We start from the raw sequence: 9,624 nt of genomic DNA, 5'->3' as shown, positions 1-9,624 counted from the left end.
AAGAAAAGAAAAGAAAAGAAAAGAAAAGAAAAGAAAAGAAAAGAAAATCCTCTGGCTTCTCAATGGTTTCAAATCTCAAAACAACCAACCAGAAGTCTTGAAAGTCAGAGGAGTAACTGGGGGCATGCAAAAAAAGCAATCAACTCAGCAGAGAAGAACTGAAATGTCACGTATTATACCTAACATACTGATTTGTCAATCGACTTAAAAAGAAAGGAGGGTTCGTATTGGTTGCTCTCAATAGGCTGAGTCATGTCCCAGCATCAGCACCAGTAGCAGGCAGATGTTAGAAGCTAAAAGAAGCAGGAGACCATAGGATACTCTGAGAAAGTGTGGAAGGAAAAAGTGGGTAGCAAAGTAAAGACAACTTAGCTCTATATAACCACTGGTCATCAGCATATCACAGTGGGACACAACAACCAGAATTGTTTGTAGCCTGAAGTGGCACTTTGTATTTACTTTTGTGCTAATACTTCCCTCTCCGTAACACTCCTCCCCCATCTGGCACTGATGGGTCTCCCTGCTCCTCCCTGGCAGTTGTCACTTTCTAGAGCTCCTCTTCCTCCATCCATTCTTTGATTTAGGTGATTTGGTGTTTCCCACCCCCGCTTCAGTCTCCTGCCCTCTTCCTGTATTAGTTCATCCTGTATTAGTTCATGCCTTCTACTCAGTCCCTGTCCTTGAAAAGTACACAATCCAGTGGGGGAGGCAGATGCGTCACTAGATTAGATGCAAATACATCACAGTCAATGCCATAAAAGAAATATGACAAAGTGTTTGAAGCACATATTCATCTGTCATTACCCTACTGCATATCTTCCAAATCAACACTCCAGCTTCCTACTCTCTTGTAAATCAGTTACTAAGTCCTGTATCTTTCCATAAAATCTCCTGATCTCCAAATCCACTTTGCAGTTCAGGCTTTATTTCTCATATGACCTATTGCAACCACTTCCTATCAGAAACACAATTCAATATATTTCCACACCGCCACATCAGCCAACTCCCTAAAAGACAAACCCTATCATCCCCTTACTTTGAAACATCTAGTATCATTCCAATGCCTACGAGATAAAGTTCGAATCTTTAGCACAAAAAATAAGATAATACACTTCTCAAACACACCCTTTTAAAAGTAGACAGACTAAGCTCCAGTTCCACTGCTTACTAGCTGTGTTACCTTTGGCAGGTCACTTTACCTCTCTAAGCTTCCTCATTTGCAAAGTGAGGATATGAAGAACCTACCTCTTACAGTTGTTACGGGAATCAAGAAAGCAACTCCAAGCCAAGTACCACAACAGTAGCCAGCATTCAACCAATGTTAACTATTACCCTGGGATATCTCATCTATCTAGCATGTCTCACTCCCCAAAGGACGCAGATAACCAAAGTTTTACTCTCATATATTTTACAATGATTAACAAACAGTAAGAGTTAAATCAGAAATGACCTTCTGGTTAACCATGACCTAACAGAAACTTCATTTAACCAAAATACGCTTTCCTAAAATTTTTGCTTTGTCAAAATTTACTATAATTTATTTAGAAACAAGTACCCATTTACAAAAAACAAAACAAAATAAAAAACTAGCTTTGTTTTGTTTCCTATTCAAGTTCAGGAAGAAAAAAAAGCTGCAACTTACCAATAGAAACTCACTTAGAGATTTTTAAGAATGTGATTCTCTATAGTATTAAACCACATAAACTAAATTCAATCTCAACTGCATATATAATTTTCTAAAGATATACACATGTAACAAAACAAACTCAAGAAGCTTAAGAAAATACAAGTGTGCATCAGATGATGGAGTGACATTCATTCTCAGACTTCACAATCAAAAGATGAAATCATGAAAATTTTTTGTAAGTCAGTGATTTTTAATAATTTTCAAAACTGCTGGGACGCCTGGGTGGCTCAGTCAGTTGGGCATACGATTTCGGCTCAGGTCATGATCTCGCGATTTGTGAGTTTGAGCCCCACATCGGGCTCTGTGCTGACAGCTCAGAGCCTGGAGCCTGCTTTGGATTCTGTGTCTCTCCCTCTCTCTGCCCCTCCCATGCTCTTGCTCTGTCTCTCTATAATAAATAAATGTTAAAAAAAATTTTTTTTAAATAATAATAATTTTAAAAACTGCCAAATTCACAATAATAACAAAACAGATCAGAAACATTTTAGGAGACTCATATTTATGATGTTAAGTGATAATGAAAATCGGTAAAAAGATTCCAATAAACTTATGGGCAAAGGACAAACAATTCATACACTTGATCTTAGCCAAAAGGCCGAGAAGCGATTCAAACAATTCATACAAAGGAGAAAGTAAAACCAGAAAAATACTGCATTTGCTTTTCTATTGTGAATAGTTATGTTAGGCAGTAGACAGATGTTAAGCAGTAGATAGTCTTACACCTATTTAAAAAAAAAAAACTTTTAAAACAAAAACCTATAAAAGTATGACAAAACTGGTCAACTAAACAGCAAGAGGCAATGTAAATCAATTAAAAAAAAAAAACACCTTACACGGCACTTGGGTGGCTCAGTCTCTTAAGCATCTGACTTTGGCTCAGGTCATTATCTCAGGGTTTGTGAGTTCGAGTCCCATGTTGGGCTCCATGCTGATAGTGCTTCATGCTGACAGTGTAGGGCCTGCTTGGGATTCTCTCTCTCCCTCTCTCTCTGCCTCTCCCCCATCTTCTCTCTTTCTTTCTTTCTCTCTCAAAATAAATAAACTTTTAAAAAGTAAAAATAATAAATAAATAAATCTTTCAGAAATAAATTCGGCAATATTTTCCAAAAGTGACAAAAACTTTCAGACCCTCTGACCTTGTAATTCCCCCTCCTGGGTCTTTAGCCTAAAGGAAAGAAGCAAAACATAGCACAGCTATATGATAACTGTTTTACTTGCAAAGCAAGAAATAACTTGGATGTCCAACTAGTATAAATAAGTAACTCAATTCACTGCAACATTGTAAAATTTAAATGTGCAAAAATTATAGCAAAAATAAAACATTAAATATGAAAGCAATATTAAACATTACGCTTTGATTATAGTATAAAATCACATATATACAGTGAAAAATAAAAAATAAACATTTATTTTTTTTATTTCTTTCATCATTAAGTTGTTTGTAAAATAAAAATCCTATTGGAATTGATCAGGCCCACTACAGTAAGTACACATTTCAGAAGCCTAAAACCACAAGCATCAATTTTTTTCCCAAAAAACCTATCACATAGACGAGTAATCAGATAGGCTCTTCTCACATACAGACTAGCCACACATGTAATTTTAGCCATGCTATTAGCCATCTGTAACCTTATTATATTAAAATCTCATTTTACCATCAAAACGTAACTGTATGAGGGATCTCCATATGGTGAGCAGAAGCCACTTGTTATGGGGCACCTGGAGAGAGAGCCCCAAGCACTGAGGTTAAAAACTATCCAGCCAAGCAGAGTAGTGAAGGTTAGGTTTCTCCTCTATCCCCAAATGAATTATCATGTTTCTCACCACTCAAGGGCTCTAAGTTTCTAAGAGTGGCAGCTAAGCATTCAAGGAGGGAGAACATATAAGCCGATTTGTTCTCCTTCTGAAAAATTGGCAGCTTCCTCATTTTCCCCCTAAAGCACCATGAAGGAATGAAAAATACACAAGCATGAGGTCTGAGGATGTGGGGTCCCAGTGACTCTAAACAACCTAAATAAGACACTTGCCCTTTCGAGCATCAGTTGTTTAATGGGTAAAATTTTTTAAGCTGAACCGAATAATTCGTTAATTCTTTCAAGTTCAACATTCTATTAATAGACCCCCTTTACTAATACATGTCTATGCCTCTCAAAACCTTCCACTCAAAACTGTAGAACAATTACTAAGACTTATAATTAGGAAACTGAGAGCAAAGGTAAAATACACAAATAGTCAAAAGGCTTGAATTGTATCCCAGCTCTGTCCCTTTCTACTTGCAAGACCTGGGGCAAATCACTTTGCCTCAAAATAAACTCTTAAAATCAAAGAAGCAGGAATCCTTACTGGCCATGCCTTTTTTAGTCTTGCGTTATAAAATGTATTGGTTTTTTGCTGTCATCACTAGGATTTCATTCCCAATCAGCAACAATTTTGACTGTCTTCATGGAAATTTAAAGGTACCTTATGCATTCATCTTTTCCATGTTTTCTGATATTGAAAGTGATCGTTCACAAAGTCTGCCTATCTTAAACTTACATTTAAGATCAAGAGCATTCCTCAAAAATGTAATCAATAAATAGTTTTTGAGTACCTGTGCCACATAACAGTAAATGTTAGCATTGAAGGAACCCAAAGGTCTGATGGAGACAGACATAAAAACAAATCATTACTAACTGACAAATGCTAAACGAAGAATGCATGATGTAGTACTGGATCAGTCAAGACAAGGGGGATAAGATTTCTGGACCATTTTCAGAGGTGATGTTTTCGGTAGATCTTGAAGAGCAAATTGTTTACTAAGTAGAGAAGAAGTCTCAATAGAGAGAACAGTGTAAAACCACAAAGGAAGATGTCATCTTCAGAGAACTCTTAAGTAGTGTCTGTATAGAGAGGAGAGCAAAATGGCAGAAATGAAATTAGAAACGTTCACAAGTTATCAGAAATCTCAAAGGACTTTGACTTTTATCAAATACAGATTATGTACAGTCACTGATGGACTTTTACACGGGGAATCAAAGTCCCCTTCTATTTAGCATACAAAGGAGTTGAGTTGGCAACAAACAAAAAAATGCAGGTCCCGATATGGAAATATAGAATAAATCGTTGTTGTTTTAAATGAAGAGTGCCTGCTCTCAGGATGGCTTCTAGCGGTTTCTTACCATGAAGTTTCTTTACACGGAAGTAAAAGAATATGAATTATGCCTAAAAGGTTCTTAAGAAAGTGTGTGTGTTTTGCCTAAAGAGAATACTAAAGAAAATAACCAAATAACACTAAAGAGCTTTAATAAATCTCAAGAGGCAAACCGTAATAATGTCTGAGAAGACTAAGTACAGGCAAAACATTCAAGAATGTTTAAATCTTTATCTTATACTGATTGCAGATAAAACCAAGTTTTGTGCAGGAGGAGGGTATCTTAAATTCCTTTTGGTTAAAGAGCTGTCCCCACCAAAATCTTTAGTCTACAAAAGGATTTTTGTGTGTGTGTGTGACTGGCACAATTAGTTCCATTATATTTTAATTCTCAGGAGAAAAAGAGAAAAGGAATGCTTTTTCAAATGGCTATTCTGAAAGGACTGAAGCTCAATTCAGCTCACCAATGAGAGTGAAATATCCACATTTCAATCTGTGACCACGAAGAGTCCCTGCATCAGTAATTGCCACACGGCTAAGGCCTAGTGCTGGAACAGCAAGCCTAATTGGCTGGGTAGCCTACAAAGATGAATTTGCAATTATTGAAATTCAAACTCAAGCTTAGCCACTAACGACTACCTCAAAGGAGTCATTCTTCCTTTTACTTTGATAAAAAAAAAAAATAGGTACATAAAAAACATATACATATATATAAATGTATATGTATGTATGTATAAAAACAGCAGATGTCAAAAGGAGAGAGAGGCAGCATCTGAACCCATGGCAATGGTGTGGTCCATCAAAGTTTGATCTAAAGATGTGTTTTAAGGTGTGTCTTTGTTTTGGCCCAGCAATTAAAAAAACAAACAACAACAACAAAAAAACCCCAACAGTCATTCGGGGCACCCGGGTACTTTCCCCCTGTCAACCCTCGCAAGCATCCTGGCTCTGAAATCACTGGGTAACTTGGCCTCGCCCTGATTTCTCCTAAGAGAAAGGCGCACCCCCAGCGCCTGAGGCCCCCTGCGCGCCTGTCACAGCCCGCGGGGTGGGGGGCGTCCGGCCTCTAGCCTCCACGCTCGCCCCTCCTCAGGCGGCTTGCGGGGAACTCGAGAAGATGCCGGGAGGGCGGGAGGCCTGAGAGCGTCACAGCCTCACCCTAGGTGCCTGGGCCCGAGACCCGCCGCGCCCCCCGCCCAGGGCTGTCGCGGACGCCCGCCCCGCCCCGACTCCGGTCCCGGCTCCCGCCCGACCCCGACTCTCACCGTGCGGAGGTCACGCTGCCTCCCCGGCCGCGGCCCGGCTGCGGGTCGCCCAGTGACCTACGGGCCCAAGGACCGCAGGTGAGGCGAGGGACCGCCCGTCACATCCCCGCCAGCCCCGCAGCCAAACCTGCAGCAGCCAGCATCGCGTCCGCGGCCTGAGGGAGCGCCTGACTCGAGAGACACCGCGCCCCCTCCCTTGGCCGGCACCCGCCTGGACTCCGCCCTCCAGGGCCCGCGCACCGCGCGCGCGCAGCCCCGCCCCCCGGGACCGGCGTGCGCAGGCGCGAGCCTCACGGGGCCAGGCCCCGCCTTCAGATCCGTCCCCGCCGCCCGACTCTGGCCTCAGCCCACCCCTAGCCCCGCCTCCACCCCGCGCCAGAAATCCCCAGGCTCCGCCTTCACTTCGGGACCGCCCCTCTCCACTGACCTTGCTTCTCTGCACCCTGACTCAGGTGTCCGCTAGACTGAACCCGTGATGCCAGCCCTGCAGCTGACCGCTATAGCCGGGGCCTCGGACTAACATTTGCTGCTTGACCGCGGTCAGACCTGTCAACTCCACCTCCTGACCATGAGAAGTTAGTAGTCTGAGCTTTGGGACTGACATGGGCTCCGCTCCCACCTTTCAGCGGTGTGGACGCTTCCAGCATTTGTGTCCATCCCGATTCCCTGCCCTCCCATGCTCTGGCGCATGCCTGAACCGTACACCCAACCTACCACACCAAAACAGGGGATCTTGCTGAGGCTGAGCGGAAGGAAGGGGCAACCCCCAAGTACTGAGATTTGCGGCATCTCCATGGCGCAATCTGGGTTCCTTTTGCCAGGAACCGCCTTAGAATTCCCATCACCCACAGGCCTGTTCCTTTCCTTTCTTTCTCAGCAGCTGGGCCTGCCTTGAATATCCTGGAGGTCTCCGAGGTCTGGCTAAGTGTTAAAGTCCTGCAAGCTGCACATATGTGACAAATAGACTAGCAGCTCACTGAAATCCTTGTGGGCCAACACTTACCAACAGCTCGACTGCAATAAATAACATTTATGGAGAATTCTAATGTTTATTGATTGCTTTTAAAATACAATATACATAGTTAGGGAAAAACTATAAATATATATCCCTTAAATATCTTAAACTTCTGTAACTCCTTTCATCTCTACTTTTTCTCATGGTCAGAACTGTCCAACATTTTAATTAGCTCTGGATTTTTTTCCTCCAGACTTAGACATTATCATTAGTTTTATACAGTAAACATTTTTTTATAATTACATGTTTACCATTTTTCTTTCTTATTATTTATTGCATTTCATATTTGCTTGGGGATTATACTCCATTTTCTGGAGGTACATCCTTTAGAAGCTATTTTAGTGAAGTCTGCTAATGGTAAATTCTATTAATTTTTTTAGTATGAAACATTGCATTTTATTCTTGAATTAACATGAAGCTAGGGGTAAAATTTAGTATGAGAATCCCCTTCTCCCTTAAATGTTTGATGTTCTACTGTATTCTAGCTTTTGCTGTTGCTGCTGATAATTTTTGTATTGATTTCTTGTTATTTTGGGTAAAGTATACACTCTGGATGTTTTAAGATAACTTTGATTTTAACATTCTGTAGTTGTATTATTATGTGGCTTACAATGGATTTCATTTTATCTATATTGTGCAGGGTCGCCTGAGTGGCTCAGTCAGTTAAGCATCCAACTCTTGATTTCAGCTCAGGTCATGATCTCACACTTGGTGAGATCGAGCCTCACATCAGGCCCTGTGCTGACAGTGCAGAGCCTGCTTCAGATTCTCTCTCCCTCTCTCTTCTCTTCCCCACTCATGCTCTCTCTCTCTCAAAATAAATAAATGAAAGTAAAAAAAAAAAAAAAACATTTATTATTTATATTGTGCAGTGTTTAATGTGCTTCCTGAAACTATAAATTGAAGTCTATCATTTCTGGTGGAAAGGGGGGGGGGGGAATTTTTAAATTCCATCGTTTCCTTGCTGATTTTGATGTGATTTGATGTTTGGGTCTGAGAGTAATTGGATACGAAAGTAATCCTGAGACATTTTCAGTGCAAAATGGTGGCTTTATTAAAGCACTGGGACAGGAACTGGGGGCAGAAAAAGCTGCATTACAAAAGTGAGGACTTAGTTCTCTAATTTTTTTAATTCTCCATGTGTTAAAGAGAACAGGCCATCCTCTTTTTTAGTAAGAAGTGAGTTTATACATCAAGTCTTGTCCAAGTAATGAAGTGGGACAAGATGGAAGGACTAGAAAAACATGAGTAACTGACTTCTATGTTTACAAGTTAAAGGCATTGTCTGGTGGCTTGTTTTAATTTCTCCTTCTATGCCAACAATTTTATGGTTAGACAAGTAGGGCCAGAGGGCTGAATAAGAACAGAGCAAGTGGCTCCTGTATCAATAACAAAATTGATACATGAAACTTCCACATCCAGGGTAACCCAGGGCTCCCTTATCTTGATGTCAAAGGAAGCCAGACCAGGCCCGTCATGCCAGATCCTCTGCTCTGGTTCCTGCACTCTGGCAGGAAAGTGAGTTCCTGTCTTCCTCTCTCTCTCTCTCTCTCTCTCTCTCTCTCTCTCTCTCTGGAGATGAGGATAGTCTCTATTCCAATGTCCTTTTTTCTTACAGATAGGACATGGCCCTGGTGAAGAGCATATGTTTGGACATTCTTTGCTTCAATGTCTGATTTAGCCACACCATACCATGTTCTTTTGTCTGATACTGGCTTTTTCTTTGGCCCCTGGTTAGTCTGGTATTGTGGGGAATCTGTAATAGCAGCAGTCAATGTTTGAGCCTGTACTTTACCCTGCAATTTAACTCTCCAGTCCTTTTCCTACCTAAAGGCCATATCTATTGGTAGACTCCAGTAGCTACCTCTAGTAGGCACTGGGTGGGGGGTTGAGGACCTAAAACCATTTTAGTCAGTTTTTAAAGATGTCAGGTGCCAACTGACTTATAAAATGTATGTTTAGTATAGTTGTTCCCTCAGGTGAGATTGGGTCCAGATTTGTATATTTACAGATGGCTTCTCTCAAACGACTTTGAAATAGAGCTGGATTCTCTTGTCAGCTCCTTGAGTAAGTTCATGAATTTTATCAAAGTTTACAGGTTTAGAGAATCTTTTTTTCATTCTTTCTATTAAACATGTTATCTTATGGTCTCATCTCTTCCCTTCCCTGTCTATCTTCTTGGTAATTCCATGGTCCTAAAAAAGCAAAGAAGTTCCATTACCAAGAAATAATCCTCCCTGACTCCCAGTGGTGTCCCATGCAGGATATGTCAGAGGTTCCTGGTTTCAAAGAGACCCAAGTGATCTCTCCAACGAAATCACTATGATCAACACCCTGCCTTGTAGAAAAGGATGCCATCATTCCCCACTTCCCCATTGCATCCTAGGCTACAAATGGGTGCCAGTGAATGGGCCAAAATGCCATGCCGTGCCATGAAGAACTCATGTTTAACTCATGGTAAACACACAAAAAAAGTATTACAAGGGACAATTACCCAATTTTGTAATTTAAGTAGTTAGTAGGGGAC

At 41.1% G+C, this 9,624-nt stretch overlaps 1 protein-coding gene across 7 annotated transcripts in view; it reads right to left on the bottom strand.

Moving 5' to 3' along the window:
- The window catches only part of CCSER2 (coiled-coil serine rich protein 2), a 200,576-nt gene extending 194,260 nt beyond the window's left edge, over positions 1-6,316 (bottom strand). For 3 of the 7 annotated variants that reach the window (XR_005793518.1, XM_040485605.1, XM_040485610.1), the window contains exon 1: positions 6,083-6,316. The gene's annotated coding sequence lies outside the window, so the exon portion shown is untranslated. The remainder of the gene's footprint in view (positions 1-6,082) is intronic. The other 4 variants (XM_040485606.1, XM_040485607.1, XM_040485608.1 and 1 more) reach the window with 3 other exon arrangements.
- Positions 6,317-9,624: the final 3,308 nt, after the last annotated feature.

The sequence above is a fragment of the Herpailurus yagouaroundi genome, unplaced genomic scaffold, assembly GCF_014898765.1.
Source record: "Herpailurus yagouaroundi ecotype Mexico unplaced genomic scaffold, PumYag 163, whole genome shotgun sequence".
NCBI classification, from domain to species: Eukaryota; Metazoa; Chordata; class Mammalia; order Carnivora; family Felidae; genus Herpailurus; species Herpailurus yagouaroundi.
This window is presented reverse-complemented; position numbering and strand designations above follow the sequence as displayed.